Genomic DNA, 17,145 nt, shown 5'->3' on the forward strand with positions numbered 1-17,145 from the left:
AAATAATTTGTATCTTATTGCATTGTATTATTGTTTGGCACGTAGCAATTATTTGACTTAAAATGATTTATTCTAGGTAAAATTTAAAGCCCCTATATAGTATAGTACAGTGTTATAATGTAAATGATTGATTGCTACTGCTACTGTGTTGTAAATAAATTGTTCATAAGTAAATCCTTGAGTTTAATCTTTTCAATAATTGTACAACTTAGTGGTGAAAAGTAAACATATGTCAGACAGAGCGACATCAAAGGACTCACTAAAATGCGTAGGAAACTTTTGTATAAACAACGGTATTTGAATGTTTAGGATAAGGAAAAAAATAGAAAGTGTTCCGTTTTTAGCGTTATGAAAAAAAATGCAGTAACACATATATCTAAAACATAAAAGAAGAACACATGTTACTTTACATTTATTTATTTCATGCATATACAATGTGTTCTGTTATATTATTTGTATGCTAATTGCGCTATTCATAAAATTTTGACGTGGTTGATTAGGGAAAGTTGATGTTTCGTGGTGCCTGTCACGCTAGAAAAAGAATCCATGACGACTTAAAATACCTTTATCATTATCGTGGGTGTTCATTAGAGAAATTGTCAATCATGATAAGTTAATGATACAAAAGCACATCACGAATGCAAAATCAGGTAAAAAAACGCAAAAACATGCAACTAAAACAAACGGTAGATACTTTGAATATTTCATTACAGTATTGACAAGATAAAAGGACATATAACCATAATAAACATGTTCGTGACAGATAATGAATTGCGAACTGAATAAAACTTGTGAGAAAATAAATAGACGATTGGTCGATAGAAAGTTGGTTGAATGATGACGAAAGGATGATATATCCTTTCAAAGAGCCATATTAATGAAACCAGGTTTCCAGCTTTCTAAAACTTCTTTTCGAATAAACATAAAAGACAAAACACATATCAAAAGTATTAATGGAACATTCAGATAAAAAAAACTTAATAAAAAGTCGAAATTGCTGTATTCAAAATTGAAATGCAAAATACTTTTTGTTTTTTAAATAAACAGTCCACAGAATGTGTATACTTTCTGATAATTAGAAAAGTTCTAAACGACATTTCTAAGTATCATTTTAAACGTTCAACGGAGTTGATTTAGATATTTCATTTGTTTATTTTTTTTAAAGCTGTTTAGATCTTAAAAGATTTTGACAAAAATAACCCATCTATGCCCGGCAATATGTTTGTTTTATTTATGCTTAAAATTGAGTCTTTGCATTTAAGTAGATTCTCAAACACCTTTTATCTTTTTTATAAAATAACTCAGGTAGGATTTGGGTTAAGACCAATTGCTTTAAAATGATTTCATCATAATGATTTTGTTTTGAGAACTGTTAAAATTCATGTAAACTTGTCTTGTCGTTTGTCTTCGTCAAAAGTTAAATTTGCAAATGCTTAACCTTTTTCTGTCTGTGAAGAAAACAAATAGCTGACAACGTGATTTTAGTTGTTTATATAAAGGTTATCAAACAAAAGCGAACTTATAAATCCGTTTGTCTATCTACAATATCTCTTTCTTTAGAACAAATTTCATGGTGAGTGAGAGTGATGTTTTATCTTATCATGGAATTTCATGTAATTCAGCGTATAAATGCGTTTGAAAATTACTAGTATTGAAATGTTGCTTAATCTTCTATCAGAATGTCTGTTTTAACGGGAGTTTTCTCGCTCCTTAAAAGCTTATCAAAATTGATTGAGCATTTTTGACCATCCCCCGATTTTTCTAGTATAAAATGCCTACGAATAAAACATTAATTGCAGAAAAAATAAATGAAAATACATAAAATAACATTTTACCAGCCTGCTTTTCATTGTGCTCGAAATCTATTTTTTTTTTGCTGTGACCTTGTTTTGTTTCCGTACCAAGAGCAATTGGCATATAATAAAAAATAGAAATAAAACAGAAATAGGAAAAGGAATTATGATGTTTAACATTTTTTAGGGATAAAAATTTATAATTTTTCGTATATCCATATTCAAACAAACGTGGAACTACTTACGCATTGCTTTTATTTGCAAAGAAAATGACAATATATGACAATATTTCATTGGCATATTTTTCAATCAAAATAAAACGGCAATATCCGGTTAACGCCCCCTAGGGGCATATTCCATTTACATCTGATCTCGGTCACCTAGACGCTTGCTAAATCTATAAATATATTACGGACACTATATGTCCGTGTATTTTCGTAAATTATCGTATGATTCCGTAGAAAGCATTTACCTTTAATTTCTTAGAGTACGATGAATGTATCTTCGGACTGATCCGTCAAGATATTCGTATCTATGGTTTCCCACGTTGAGGGCGTACAAACCTCTGCTGTAGTTACCCCGTTCAAAAAGTGTAAATAATGCTTGAAAATGCCTGTAAGCATGACCGTCACGTGCTAAACCTATCAAATCAACCCACTCAAGAAATATAACCGGATTTAACCCGTTAACATAAACAAAAGCAGAAACCATTATTCTTTCAAAATGCCTTAAATTCAATGTCCAGAAGTGACGTCTTTTAGTATGTTGCCAAAGATAAGCAGGTCCAACTATATCTTGAATTACCGTCCATTGAGTATAAACTTCAAGATTTCTATTAGACATTATTGCAACGTGTCACTTTACTTTATTTGGTAATACCAATCACGAGATTCACGAAATTAGTGGGACCCTATTTATGTGTTTATCTATATATAGTTATAACACATGAAACAAATGATAATAAGGTTCAATATGGGATAAATGACATCCAGGAATTATAACTTTGTTATAATGAGTCTTACCCGGGTGATTTTTTTTGTGAGTAAAATATGTTCATCCCGTAAATGGAAGTAAGTTACTTTAACTGAAAGAATGCAAATGCCCATATTCTGAAAGAAATAAATCTTCAGTGGCATGTTATAAATGTAGAAATATTATAGCTGTCTTATATATACTCTGGTTATCTCACCCGGGGCAAAAAACCAGAGTATATATATAGCGAGAGATATTTATGAATGATTACATACATGCTACTAACGGGGAAGTTCTCCCCAGGAATAGGGTTTCAATAAGGGGGTTCATTGCTGAAGAAAATGGGGCTTGGCAATATTTTTTGGAAAGAGTTTTAATAATTTCATTTTACGGAATGAACGCATTTACCATAGAAGGCAACTCACCAGGGAACAATTCGTTATATTCAAATGTAGTCGTAGGAATAGCACCCGGCTGATTTACCTTCTAGCATATGCATACGATCATTCCGTAAAACATCATAAAGACAGTCCCCCCAAAGCATTACCAAGCCCCATGTTCTGCAAAATTGAAGCCCCCGAAGAAAACCCTCTTCCCGGGGAGAACATCCCCTTCAGTAGCATTTAGATATAGTATATAAAATATTTCTGTCCCTATATATATATTCTGGTTATCTCACCCGGGGCAGATAACCAGAGTATATTTATAGCGAGAAATATTTTTGAAACATTACATACATGCTATTTAAGGGGAAGTTTTTCCCGGGAAGAGGGTTTTCTTCGGGGCTTCAATGCTTAAGACAATGGGGCTTGGCAATCTTTTTGCGGAAGTGTCTTAATGACTTCTTTTTACTGAATGAACGCATTTACCGTAGAAGGCAACTCACCCGGGAAAGATTCCTTATATGCAGATATAATGGTAGGAATAGCACTCGTTTGATTTACCTTCTAGCATATATGTATACGTTCATTCCGTAAAACATCTTTAAGACAGTCCCCCCAAAATATTACCAAGCCCCATTTTTTAATTATAAAGGACCCCAAAGAAGACCCTCTTCCCGAGGAGAACTTCCCCTTTAGTAGCATTTTTATAAAAAATGAAATCTATCTGTCGCTATATATATACTCTGGTTTTCTGCCCCGGGTGAGATAACCAGAGTATATATATATATCGAGAGATATTTATGAAACACTACATATATGCTACTAAAGGGGAAGTTTTTCCCGGGAAGAAGGTTTTCTTCGGGGCTTCTTTTTTCAGAAAATGGGGCTTGGAAATGTTTTGGGGGAACTGTCTTAATGATATTTTACGGAATGAATGACATCTAGAATAAAAAAGGCAACTACCCCGGGACGTTTGCCTACCATAGTTTTGCATAGTCGGTAACTCTCCCGGAGCATTTGCCTTTTGACAATATATCATGTCGATATCCGTACTTTTAGTTGTAATAACATTCATTCCGTTAACTATTATACAACATGTCCATTAGCATTGTTTTGAAAGGACCATCTTAAAATACTTTATTACGGAATGAACAATATTAAAAATGAAATGCGTATCCTTGTTTTACGTTTAATGCACAGGTATAAAAATAACACATTTACAAATTATAAATATACGCTAAATTATGTTCCCTTCGGAAACCTCTCATAAATTACTTGACCAATGCATTTTACCAGCTTTACACATGCAAAATTTCGTGCGTTATCCAACCTCGTGGTAAATTCATAAAGTGACCAGAAGTGTTACACAATGGACGTCGACTAGCGCTCTACGTTAATGCTGGAAATTTCAGGAGAAGAATTATTAATGCCGACGAAATAAATATATGTGATCTAGATAATCCATGGAACTTTTCAACCTCATGAACCAGGATGATTCCACTCTGAATAAATGGCTTATTGACAATCACTTTATGCTTGTAACAAAGTCTGATAGTGCGTTTTGTGCATGTACAGGAACTATGAGAGTTAGTCAGCGGGCTGGGAGACTGTCAGGGGCTACATTGCGCTGCAGTAGAAACCGCAACCACGAGATTGCCATCAGGACATACTCCTTCTTTGAAGCATCAAAACTTTGCACTCGGGACATTTTTATTTTTATCAAATGTTATCTTGATGGATTGTCCTTGAGGCAAACTTCGCTGTTTGCTGGAGTGAATTGCGTTGGATTGGGCTTCCTTTATTAGAGAGCTGTTTAAGGAGCATTTTGACAGAAATACCAAGGAGCAAGAGTTCAACGGGGAAGTTGATATTGATGAGTCCTTGTTTGGTCGCAGGGTGAAATACCACAAAGGCAATCCAAACAAAGGATTAAAGGTAATATTATTATATTACATATATCATAAGTAATGAATATTGATCTATCTATCTTAAATCTACCTATGTCTACTGCATTGTCTAATATATATAAAAATATAATATATAAATATCAAATAGAAAAAACATATGTAAATAATTGATATTTTAAAATTGAAATTACAATACAAAAATAAATGAAATGAAATTTTAAAAATAGTTTTCTTAAAATCCCTTGCTGTTCCTTTAACAATTATAACCATTTAATAACATTTACATTTAATTATCAGGTATGGGTGTTATGCTTGGTGGAAAGAAGCTCCAACAGCATCATATTGTATCCTGTCGAAAACCGCTCAAACGAAGTGCTTGTACCCATTATTGAGCGGCACGTAGAACAAGGAGCCACAATCTACAGTGACGGCTGGACAGCTTATTGTCAGTTAAATCAATTAGGACACCGGCATTTCACAGTTCTGCATAAATATGCCTTTAAGAAAGAGTACAAGAACGTTGAATCCGGGGAAATTATAAGTGTCCACACCAATAGAATTGAGGGTGCTTGGAAGCACGCCAAGGAATATTTTCGTCGAATGTCTGGTACACAAGTCACACAATGGGAAGGGCATCTTGCCGAGGTGATGTGGAGGTCAGAGGTTAAAGGACATAGGTACCAGGCGTTTTTTGACCTGTTGAGGTCAGTGTACACACTGGAAGGGCCCCCTGAGTATAAGTACACCACACCGCTTTTCGACTCGTGGCCTGGTCCAGTAGTCAGTAACATAGGTAATTGGACCCTTCAGCCAGAGTTGACCGACGCGAGCAGTGATGAGAGAAGCTCTACAGGGGAAGATCATGTAGGAGCGATTGGTGTTAATGAACCCGCTGTATCTGTACCTTTGGGCTCTGAAGACAATCCTCTTCATACATGTACGAAGACCTTATTCCATCTGGCCAAAGACCGCGGTCTGAACGAGGATTGAAGTCAGAAACTGCTGCATTATTGAGCGACTTATTTTCCGATAGTTCTTTGGACGACACTTTTGTAGAGTCTGATCCATTGTACAAAAGTCCTTTTTCCGGGCCTTCTACCCTCCCATGCCATAGTGCTGTACAAAAGAAAAAGAAAATAAACAAACAGAATAAAACAGACAATGTGTGTTGTCCGAAGGGATTTTGTTCCCTCAAAGACAAATGCTAGGAAGTCCAGGTCGACGGCAAAGAACCCATACATTAAAAATAATTATTTAGTGTGGTCGTAATCAGACGACGATTTTCAATAGACAAACTGTATGTAAATATAGATGTGTAAATAGACAACACGCGTTTGCCAAATAAGCAATTAATTTTGATATTTTAAAACTACAAGCAGTAGGAATTTACCTACAAACAGTAGGAAGACAGAGAGAATAGGAAAAGAACTATTTACCTTCATAAATAAATATTCCCCTAGGGGGCGTTAACCGGATATTGCCAATAAAACTACAAAGCAGCTGAATGATTCAATTGAGTTTGATGTTATTAAAAATAGATAAATTGGGTCATTCTAAACGGAATATGCAAAATTCCTAAATATATTAATATTGATTTTTAATTTTTGAATAACTGCAGGTGAATATTTATTGTCCACGCTAAAACACAAATAAATGTAACTGAACGTAACTTAAAAGGAATAAAAGTAAAACAGCCGTAAAAATCATAGTTAACTACTTGGAAATGGTATCTTTAGGCAAATTTCTTCCTACAACTTTACATAAATATTGTAATTATGAGGGTTGTTCAAAAAGTAATAGGACTGCAGCTCTACTGTTCACATTTTTAAATTTACGTACAAAATTTTACATGAGACAAATATCGGAACATGTTCTCTATATACAGTGAAAAAATCAAAACAAAATGTAAGCAAATGAAATTTCTGTGAAATTTTCAAATGACAAGGGGTACATGTACGAAACGCGGCGCACGCTAACAATACAATAATTGACGTTCATGACGTCGTAAAGTAAATCGAAATTGAAATAAGCGTCTTTCTTTCTGAAAGTAGTCTTCCTAGTCTCTAGGTGTATGAGTCATGTAACTTACTTTGCCTCATATGTGGAGATGAAGCATGAAAAAAGCGATCACATTCTCGATCCACTGTTTCAAAAAAACAAAATAAAATAAATGCCTGATAGCCGGCCATTCTCCGGGTTTTCTCGTCTTTTTGAGTAACCATGGAACTCAATAGGACTGAAAATGTTAAAATAAAAGCAATAATTTATTTTATTAATTTACTCATGTCATTGTATGTTTTTAAAACAAAATGATTATATACAGAACAATAAAGATATTTCTCAATTGAAAAGTATCTTGTTCTACTAAGCACAGTCTATTGTTTATTAAAAGTTTTCGGGAAACACTACTTATTATTACCGTTAACTATAACATTAATTTATTGATTACACGTATATGTATATCTAGTTTAATACAAAAAAAAGTGTTGATAACAAATGTCTTATTTACAATCCTTTGGTTAAAACAAAATAAGTAGTCCCGAAGCAGATACAAATAACGATAAACAATTCGCGTACCGTTTACTGTGGATTCTTTTGTAGCGCTTTTGCAATTGACGTCACTAACGTCCCGACAATTTTCAACTTTCATCCTCGCCCATTCTCGTTAGTGATCTTGTATTTGCAGTTTTTGAATTGCTTGTGCCAGCTGAAAACAAGTGTCCTGATGGCAGGATAATTTTCCTTTGTTTATTTAATCATTTTGTGTGTATCTGAATGATTATAGTCAATCTGTTGGCAAAATTTAACGATCGCACACCTTTTCTGTTTGTTAACAAATGTCATATTTCTACATCTAACGCTACGACCGCTGCTGTTCAAACCTTAATTTATAGGCCATTTCATGTCCGAATGACGTAAAATTAGGACATAATGTCACATTAATATATTTCAACGTATTGATGGAATACATGGGTAAACAAATAGTAATTTATGAATAAATTAGAAGTAGCACTTAGCTCCAATAACTATATTTATGTGCTGCGCCGGTGCGTGTTACATGGTTATTCAATAGGAAAGGAAAAGCGCGTTTAGCACAATATATTATAAAACTTATGTTTGATTTGTAGTTTGTTTGTTTGTTTGTTTGTTTCATTTTACGCCTTTTTCAACAGTATTTCAGTCATATAGGCGGGTAGTTTCCTAACCATCGTTCCTGGAGAGTTACACCAGTACTAGACTACCTTCCTCCGCGCTAAACTACCAAAGCATCTCCCGGGGATCGAACCCACGCCAGAGAGGTAACTGGATTAGAAGTCATCGACTCTAACCCCTCGACCACGGAGTATTTCAGTCATATAGGCGGGTAGTTTCCTAACCATCGTTCCTGGAGAGTTACACCAGTACTAGACTACCTTCCTCCGCGCTAAACTACCAAAGCATCTCCCGGGGATCGAACCCACGCCAGAGAGGTAACTGGATTAGAAGTCATCGACTCTAACCCCTCGACCACGGAGGCGGTTACATTTTACGGTTGCTGTACATATGAAAATATTCTAAATTGAATGAAATTTGAGTACGCAATACTCCCAATCCTATTACTTTTTGAACAACCCTCGTATAAGCTTGGAAATTTAAATTGTACAAAAAACACCCCGTGTAAATGAGCATCAATGTGTGATTGTGGTGATAATACATCATTTGAATAAACAGAATTTTTTCTGCATAAATTACATAAAAGTCAGACATTATCAGGTAAGTTTGACGGTTAATATCACTAATCATTTATATCAATCGAATTATTAAATAACATGAAGTAATAAATGATCCTTGTTATAATCATAACGTCTGCTTCGCGTTAATAATGACATCATATATTACTTTTGTATTATGTTTTAATGGAATCAGATATATTATTTTCTGCAACAAAAAGGTCATTAAATGAAGCATGACATTTTCTAAACAGTAATAGTATATTTGATTTTATGTTTAGAATTGAATGTTTTTTGTTTTGATAGGTTTTTTTTCGACGATGACATGTAATTTTTCGTATACCCTCTCCACTTGCGCATGTTATGGTATGTGTTTGCTTTACACAGTCTTGTGTCTGCTTAACCTCATGTCTCATTTTGGCAAATGGAATTTTGAAAATAAACTTGTAAACTTACATTATACTTTGAGTTTAAATGTGTTGTAACAAAACTAAACATAAAAAGAATAAAAGCTTAATTGAAGCAATAATTAAATTGATTCTACTCTCGCAATATGCATCATCACCTTATTATTTGTTCTCAGTGTTGATCATGCTATTATATCATTCCTTTATATCTTAACTTAAGTTCGTAGAAAAACATTTACTTCAAAGTATTACTAAAGAAAACAGCAACAATTATTACAGTAGCAATAATATTGCTGTTGTCTATGGACATGGGGACAATGTTTCACTAAACGGTAGGTTCAATATTATAGAAGATGACGTTGAAGAAATGCAAGCCATAATATTATAATATCACATATTATGTGATTAAACATGATACTGACATCGACTCGTTTTCATAATTTTTAATTCAGAAAACATTTTATTAAGCTATAAATAAATTTTGTTTTTAAAATGACTGTAATTATTTATAATTCTCTATTATTGAGAATAAAACCAACATTATGTAACAAATTTATAGTAATATATAAGTTCAGTTTAGTTCTACAAGATTTTTTATTCATTTGCATATTAACATAAAAGTATGTAATGCTTAAGTTTATTTATGGAGAATAAGTTTTTGTCTTGAAATCAGGAAGTCGATATATGAATGTTTTATGAATACTAAATACAATAATTTGATAGAATGACAGTAGAATTGAAACATTCAAAACAAGTGTATTAAATGAAAGAGAATAATACAATATTCTTAAAGTCTATTCTAAGAGATTGTAATTTACTCTATTCTATGGCCCATGTCTATATTGCTTAGAAAATAGTAAAATGTCAATCAAAAAGTTGTTGTTTTTTTCGAACACGATTTTAATGTTATATAAATTCTAAACTGTACACATACACGTGGTTAAATACGAAACGAGCTTTAATTAATCACGTTATATTCGGCCTGATGACTTATTTGCATTTAAATCAAGATCAGTTTGAATGACAAGTATATATAATACATTGACAATAGAAAATATATATTTTAATCAATCTAATACATCTGCAAAGATGTATTTTGGATGAATAACCTGTCATAATATTTTCAAAAATGCTATCATGTACAAACAATCTGTGGACAACAATGATTGTGAACACAGACATTTGTTTTTATATTATCTTTTATATAATTGTTTTTATATAGAATAGTGTTCCCATGTTATGTAAAATTGGCATATTGAACTTTCTCGTTGAAAAAATCTTGTAAACTTGTGAAACTTGTATAGATACAAAACGTTAAAGTCTATTTATCACTATAAAACTAGTAGTGCGTAGAGATTGTACAGTATATGTTTGTTGTAATCTGAATTCTTTATTATAAAACACATTGTATACTAGGAATATTCACTTCGGAAGTGTTTACATTTTTGCCTCCAAATCAAATTAGCAGAAGAAATTTAGAAACTGTCTGAGAATAAGATAATATTAACACTTTATTTCAATGCTCTGGGGACCTACTAGTAGTATATTTAATACAATATTATTTCCCACAAAGAGATGTAGACCTTTTCATCAATTTTTATGACATTTAAATAGTCTCAGGAATCAGGAAGCTTTGTTTGTGTAATTAAAGTGCTTAAAAAAGAATTTAAAGGATTGACGTCATTTATAAGACATTTTGTAATTTATTTGTCTACAAAAAAGTGGTTCATCCGGTAAAGTATGGCTATTTAAAGATATTTGATAATTTGATGGCACAGATACGTGATTCAACTTCACCAACATGTACAAACGTGTACAGTTATTGTAATAGTTCTAGACTAAGGATCATATACAATCTTGAATAAAAGTCAAATTTCAATTGTTTAAAATCAACTGAAAACTTAAGACTGATAGTAGTTTGGTCAAAAGTATAATCATAACTTAGATTTTTTGTTGCAGGATAAACTGACCATACTTTTAGATTAAATTATTCAGCAAATATATTCCAAGCCTTTTCATCAACTTAATCAAACATCATAGAAGCAGATTTAACAACATAGTTTCGAAGTCACGTAAATCAAATGAATTAAAGTTTGTCATACGTAAGACAATTGAAAGAAACACATTTCTTAAAAAGGATTAATTTAATAAATAAAGTTCTAATGCATGAAATGAATCAAATTCACGAACATCTGCTAAAATGTCCTTATAATTTAGATGGCTGTATAAGATATTGGTGATTTGTTATATTAGTCGGATATATTTTGATGTATTATTGTACATAATGAGAATTTAATTCAAACAAGAAACCTTACTTATTTTTGTCTGCTTATTGCGTAACTTTAAGATTCGTTAATGATAATTTTCGACAAATACTGCGAATACAAATTATATATGTCGTCAACTTGGGTATGCAAACAAATATGAAAAACACAAACGTTTGAATATATAGTGACTCAGACAAAAGCTCAGGTCTTCATATATATTATGTGACTTTAATATTAAAATGTATTATTAAACATTGAAGAGGCAGAAATACATGTTCTGGCAAACAGAAAATAAGAAATGATTAACGGTGTCGTGTATTTTTTCTCATTTCGGACAAGGAAATGTTTTCAGTTTATGGCAATACATAAAATATTTTATCAGGCAATAAACACAAAACGTCTTTTTTCGTTATTGCTTAATTTTCTTAAAAAAGATAGTTTGAAATCAATGAATACTGTTGTATTTTAAAGAACTTCCCTGTTGGTGTAGCTATTTATAAGTGTGTTAATATTACTTGGTATGTCGGCCATTATCAGTAAGGTAATAGAATTAATATATTATTACTGACACTTACAATTATGACAGCTTTTTATGATAAAAATATTTGAGAAAAAATGCTAATTTGTGGTTTCAAAGTCATCTTACACTGAGCAAACAATCATCAATAACTCTTTTTTTCTCATGTCTGAATTACTTCGAAAAATAATACATTGTATATGAAAAAAAAATGTTATTTTTCTTTTTGAAAAAAAATAGTCTTTTCCATCATTCAAACGAGTAAAATAGCATTCGATAGTTCTGTCTAAAAAAACAAAGCATTTTATATTTGCTCTTGCGTTTTGTGTATTTACTGAATTGATGCAAAAAATACTGAATAATTTCTAAATTTGTAGGTTATGACCGCATTACCTCAACGTCTAAGACAATCTTTTTTCGGTTAACAACTAAGAGATATAAAGTTAGGAGTGATTTAGACGGCTTTTCAAGGTTCACACTTATTGACATTAAGGACAGAGAACGCAGCAAATTTTCTGTCGATAGGTTTTATAACAATATAAAACAAACAATTAATTCATTGTCAATTCAGATAAGAACTGATTTGTCTGAACGTTTTTATCTTTGATCTGTGGAATGAGATATTGTTCAAGTATCCGTTACATTCAAAGCGCTTTATATGCTCTGACACAATATAAAACGAGCGAACGGAAAGCGTTTATAGTATAGTTTTTGTTATTGAATTTTCCTAGTTCTGGCTTCCAAAACTTTATAAGCCGCTCTTTAACATTTTTGTTTTTCATCTGATGCGGCATTAAAGTTTTGGATTAGACCCGTTACGAAACCTAACCAGAATAACATTAGTTGATTTATTCTTGTTTTTCACTTGCAAATACACTTGACCGAATTAATTCATTTGCATTTTACGATGAAACAATTATTTTAATATCAATCTATACCAATTAAAGTATCAAAATATTAATACCGTCATTAAAATTGCCTATTTAACTGTAAAACATCAATTTACCCCGACTACAGTCGGCCATGACATTCAGGTGCCACGCTAGACCTCGTATGACGTCATTGGCGGGAACAGATTTGAATAGAGTCGTGTACTATATTTAGAACATTTTGTTGACATGATTTCAATATTTTTATTCAAGATAATGTTTTTATTTATTTTCATAAATTTTTCAGTACTTAAATATGATTTTATTGAATATAAAAGTCAGTAAATCACCTTTTCAATATCTTTTAAAAAAGTAATCTATAAAAATATTGGAGGCACATGGGTTCATAAAGGTCAATCTCGCAATCACGTGGTCAAACATTTTGGCAATATGGCGGCCAAGTGCCGAAATTTTTACCTGTCGGAAACTATTAGGTAGTTTATGTTCCTAATAAGATTTTTATTTGTCCATCATTGGCTTATCAAAAGATTATATATTGTTTTATCAAGGTATGCTTTACTTTACTTCATGGCATGTTCGATGAATAAATACGAGCGTGTCAGATTCCTGGCACGATTATTGGTGGACTTTCCCTACGGGGTTATCTTCAGCGTTCACGTCATGTCATAGTATATAAACGGGTACGCTGAAGACCTTAAGCTAGAATTTTCCCATTCTTAAACATTAAAATTCCCATATATTTAATCATTTATTTGATTTGTTCGGAAGGATTGAAATAACAATAGCTGTAAAACATTATTATTCTTTGCTTTGCCGTATCGGCATAAAATAAACGTGTAACTAAATTGAAGTGATTTCAATAGAATTTAAACTAGTGAAATGCAACGAAGTAATATATATCATTTGTGTTCTGTATATCGTTGACATTTTAATCACGCCATATCATTTTCTTTTTAAAAAGGGTTATAACTTTTTCTTTCTTTGCTTACTCGCTGCAAATTATTCGTATATAAGCATGAGTTTATAGATGCTGTCTTTAAGACTGCTTATGATAATTTATTTGTCAAATATGTGTCATTTTACTCAAAAGTCAAAACTCTTTTTTGATGAAGTAATAAAACACATTTTTTTATATATGCATCCATTAAAAGTCACATTGCATTTGGAGAAGCAAAAAATACAGGCAATAAAATAGAAAGAGAGAGGGAATAACGTCCAAGAAAATCATAGCTCTATGACTTAATTTGACTTTGCATCAATTGACATTAAAATGTAGTTCAAATTTAATAAATTTACGAGTTCAAAGTTTTATGATCTTCTTTCAAAAATAGTTTGAATGACTTCAAACATCGTAACTGATAGAAAATCAAAGGTCTCGTGTAAATAAGAGTGAGAATGTAAATGTATTACGTGTTAATCATCAAAATGTCCCGCAAATTTTGGGAATCATCACCTAAAATGTTACGATGAATATAAACCCTTCTATCTATCAATCTATTTGTTGAGTGAAATAAAGTGATAAATGTTATACTACAATGAATGATCACTACTACTTTATTTATCACGGTGACCTCATTTTGATCATTTTTATCACCCATTTATGTCGTTCTATAGAAATGTAAATGTACTTTTGAAATAATTATAAAAAATATTCTAGTGACAATAAAATACATAATGGCCCAGGGACAATATATAGCTTAACTGTACGTTAATAAGTAGAGGAAATTAAGCAATAACAAGTACAAGTAATACTACAAAACGATTAAGTCCATAAGAACTATAAACAGCTGCGACTCTGTTTCAATATCATTGCAACGTTGAACAGGTCATGTAAGTAGGATTGGTCTTTAGAGAGTTGTAATATACCAGCATAATTGTACTATTTCATAAATCTCGAAAGCCAATTAGGCAACATTTATTCTAGAAACCCAATATAATGACTTTGTCAAAACGGAAACAAAAGCACTTTTATGACAAAAGAAACCATTTCATTATGTCTCCCCCACCTCGGGGGGAGACATATTGTTTTTGCCCTGTCCGTCCGTCCGTCCGTCAGTCCGTCCGTCCGTCAGTCCGTCCGTCAGTCCGTCAGTCCGTCCGTCCGTCCATTCTTCGTTTCCGGACGATAACTAGAGTTCCTTTTGACCTACAGCCCTCAAACTTCATAGGATGATTGGTCTTATAGAGCTGATGATCCCTATTGTTTTTGGGGTCAGTAGGTCAAAGGTCAAGGTCACATTGACCGTTGGTCAATTTCTCGTTTCCGGATGATAACTAGAGTTCCTTTTGACCTACAGCCCTCAAACTTCATAGGATGATTGGTCTTATAGAGCTGATGATCCCTATTGTTTTTGGGGTCAGTAGGTCAAAGGTCAAGGTCACACTGACCGTTGGTCAATTTCTCGTTTCCGGATGATAACTAGAGTTCCTTTAGACCTACAGACCTCAAACTTCATAGGATGATTGGTCTTATTGAGCAGATGATCCCTATTGTTTTTGGGGTCAGTAGTTCAAAGGTCAAGGTCACAGTGACCGTTGGTCAATTTCTCGTTTCCGGATGATAAGTAGAGTTCCTTTTGACCTACAGCCCTCAAACTTCATAGGATGATTGGTCTTATAGAGCAGATGATCCCTATTGTTTTTGGGGTCAGTAGGTCAAAGGTCAAGGTCACAGTGACCGTTGGTCAATTTCTCATTTCCGGATGATAACTAGAGTTCCTTTTGACCTACAACCCTCAAACTTCATAGGATGATTGGTCTTATCAATCAAATGATCCCTATTGTTTTAATGGTCAGTAGGTCAAAGGTCAAGGTCACAGCGACCGTTGGTTAATTTCTCCTTTCCGGATGATAACTAGAGTTCCTTTAGACCTACAACCCTCAAACTTCATAGGATGATTGGTCTTATTGAGCAGATGATCCCTCTTGTTTATGGGGTCAGTAGGTCAAAGGTTAAGGTCACAGTGACCATTGGTCATTTTCTCATTTCCGGATTTCTCCATTTCCATTCCTGTTTCCATTCACAGTTATTCTCAGCAGTGGGGGAGACATGCGCTTTTTTACAAAAGCATCCTCTAGTTATAAATGAGTGTAAAGTATATGACAAATGCCTGCAATTACCACCAAGAGAACAAGCAAAATATCAGTAACAATATTGTTACACTGTGTAATGAGAAACTCAAGAATAAAAGAAGCATAATTTTACAGCCTCTTTTGAAACTTAGTGCCATTCTTGATCACATTCACTTTCCTGTAATTGTTATTCAGCGGTTTCTTCTTTACTGAAATGTAAATGACAATGGCTAATTTTTTTCTTATTTGTTCGTACTAGAAGATTAATTGTGCCTGTTTTTATCAGTCATTATTTGTACCTTGAATATATTTTTACACTGTTCCAGCCTTTTTTCTGAATTAGACGGGATATTTTATTAGTATACATGTAACATAATTGACAATATTACTGTGTAATAGTGCAACTTCTGAATATCGAACAACTAAACCGGAAACTTCTGAAATCTTTACACTTTTTAGGTCACCTTTTGTTTTCTATTTTATAAAATCGTTAGTATTCCGAAACTTGTAAATTCTAAATTCCGAACGATTTCCCGGTAAAATTTGGGTTATATCAATTCAAATTTACTTCTAAAATTCGGAAATTGAAAACGGTGTGAAATAATTGCCATTGCCATTGTAAGTCAGCCTTTTTCCAATAAACAAAAATCATAAATGTGTACACCTATTACAACAAAACTTGTCAAGCATATCAAACACTTGATTTAAGTGTGAAAAATCAAAAATGAGAAGTATATTGTGATGAAAAGCAAAAAAAGGATAAATAATTAAATAAAATAAAAAAAAATATTAATCAATATATATATGTCTGGTATACCATGAAATTTTATTTTTGCATTTAATAAATTCTGTTATAGGTGATGACAAATTGTAATATACAATGCAGTTATAACGTTTTTAAATTTTAATAAGCTTCCTTTATTTTTCATTATTTCTTTAACAACTGATGTTCAATCTTAATGTAATGTTTCTACTTGTTCAGATAATTCCGAACTTCTGAATTCCGGAAACGGCCTAATTCCTAATTTTTTTGACAAGTTCAACAGGTTCTCAGAAGTTGCACTGTAGTATATCGTATTCGTTATGAGAAAAATGAAATTATAAATGTATGTTAAAGGCCATAATTATTCCTTTGATTTATGACAAATGAGGGATGATCCGAAATAACGATGACCTTTGTTGTTTCTTAGACACAGATGGTTTAAATTAAGTAAACCATATATTGAA

The 17,145-nt window shown here is 32.5% G+C and overlaps 1 pseudogene; it reads left to right on the forward strand.

Annotated features, from left to right (window-relative positions):
• Window positions 1-4,611: 4,611 nt before the first annotated feature.
• Window positions 4,612-6,045, forward strand: LOC132756247 (uncharacterized; annotated as a pseudogene).
• The last annotated feature ends 11,100 nt before the right edge of the window (window positions 6,046-17,145 follow it).

Source organism: Ruditapes philippinarum, unplaced genomic scaffold, assembly GCF_026571515.1.
Source record: "Ruditapes philippinarum isolate M1 unplaced genomic scaffold, ASM2657151v2 ctg55_1_1_1_1, whole genome shotgun sequence".
In the NCBI taxonomy this organism is placed as follows: Eukaryota; Metazoa; Mollusca; class Bivalvia; order Venerida; family Veneridae; genus Ruditapes; species Ruditapes philippinarum.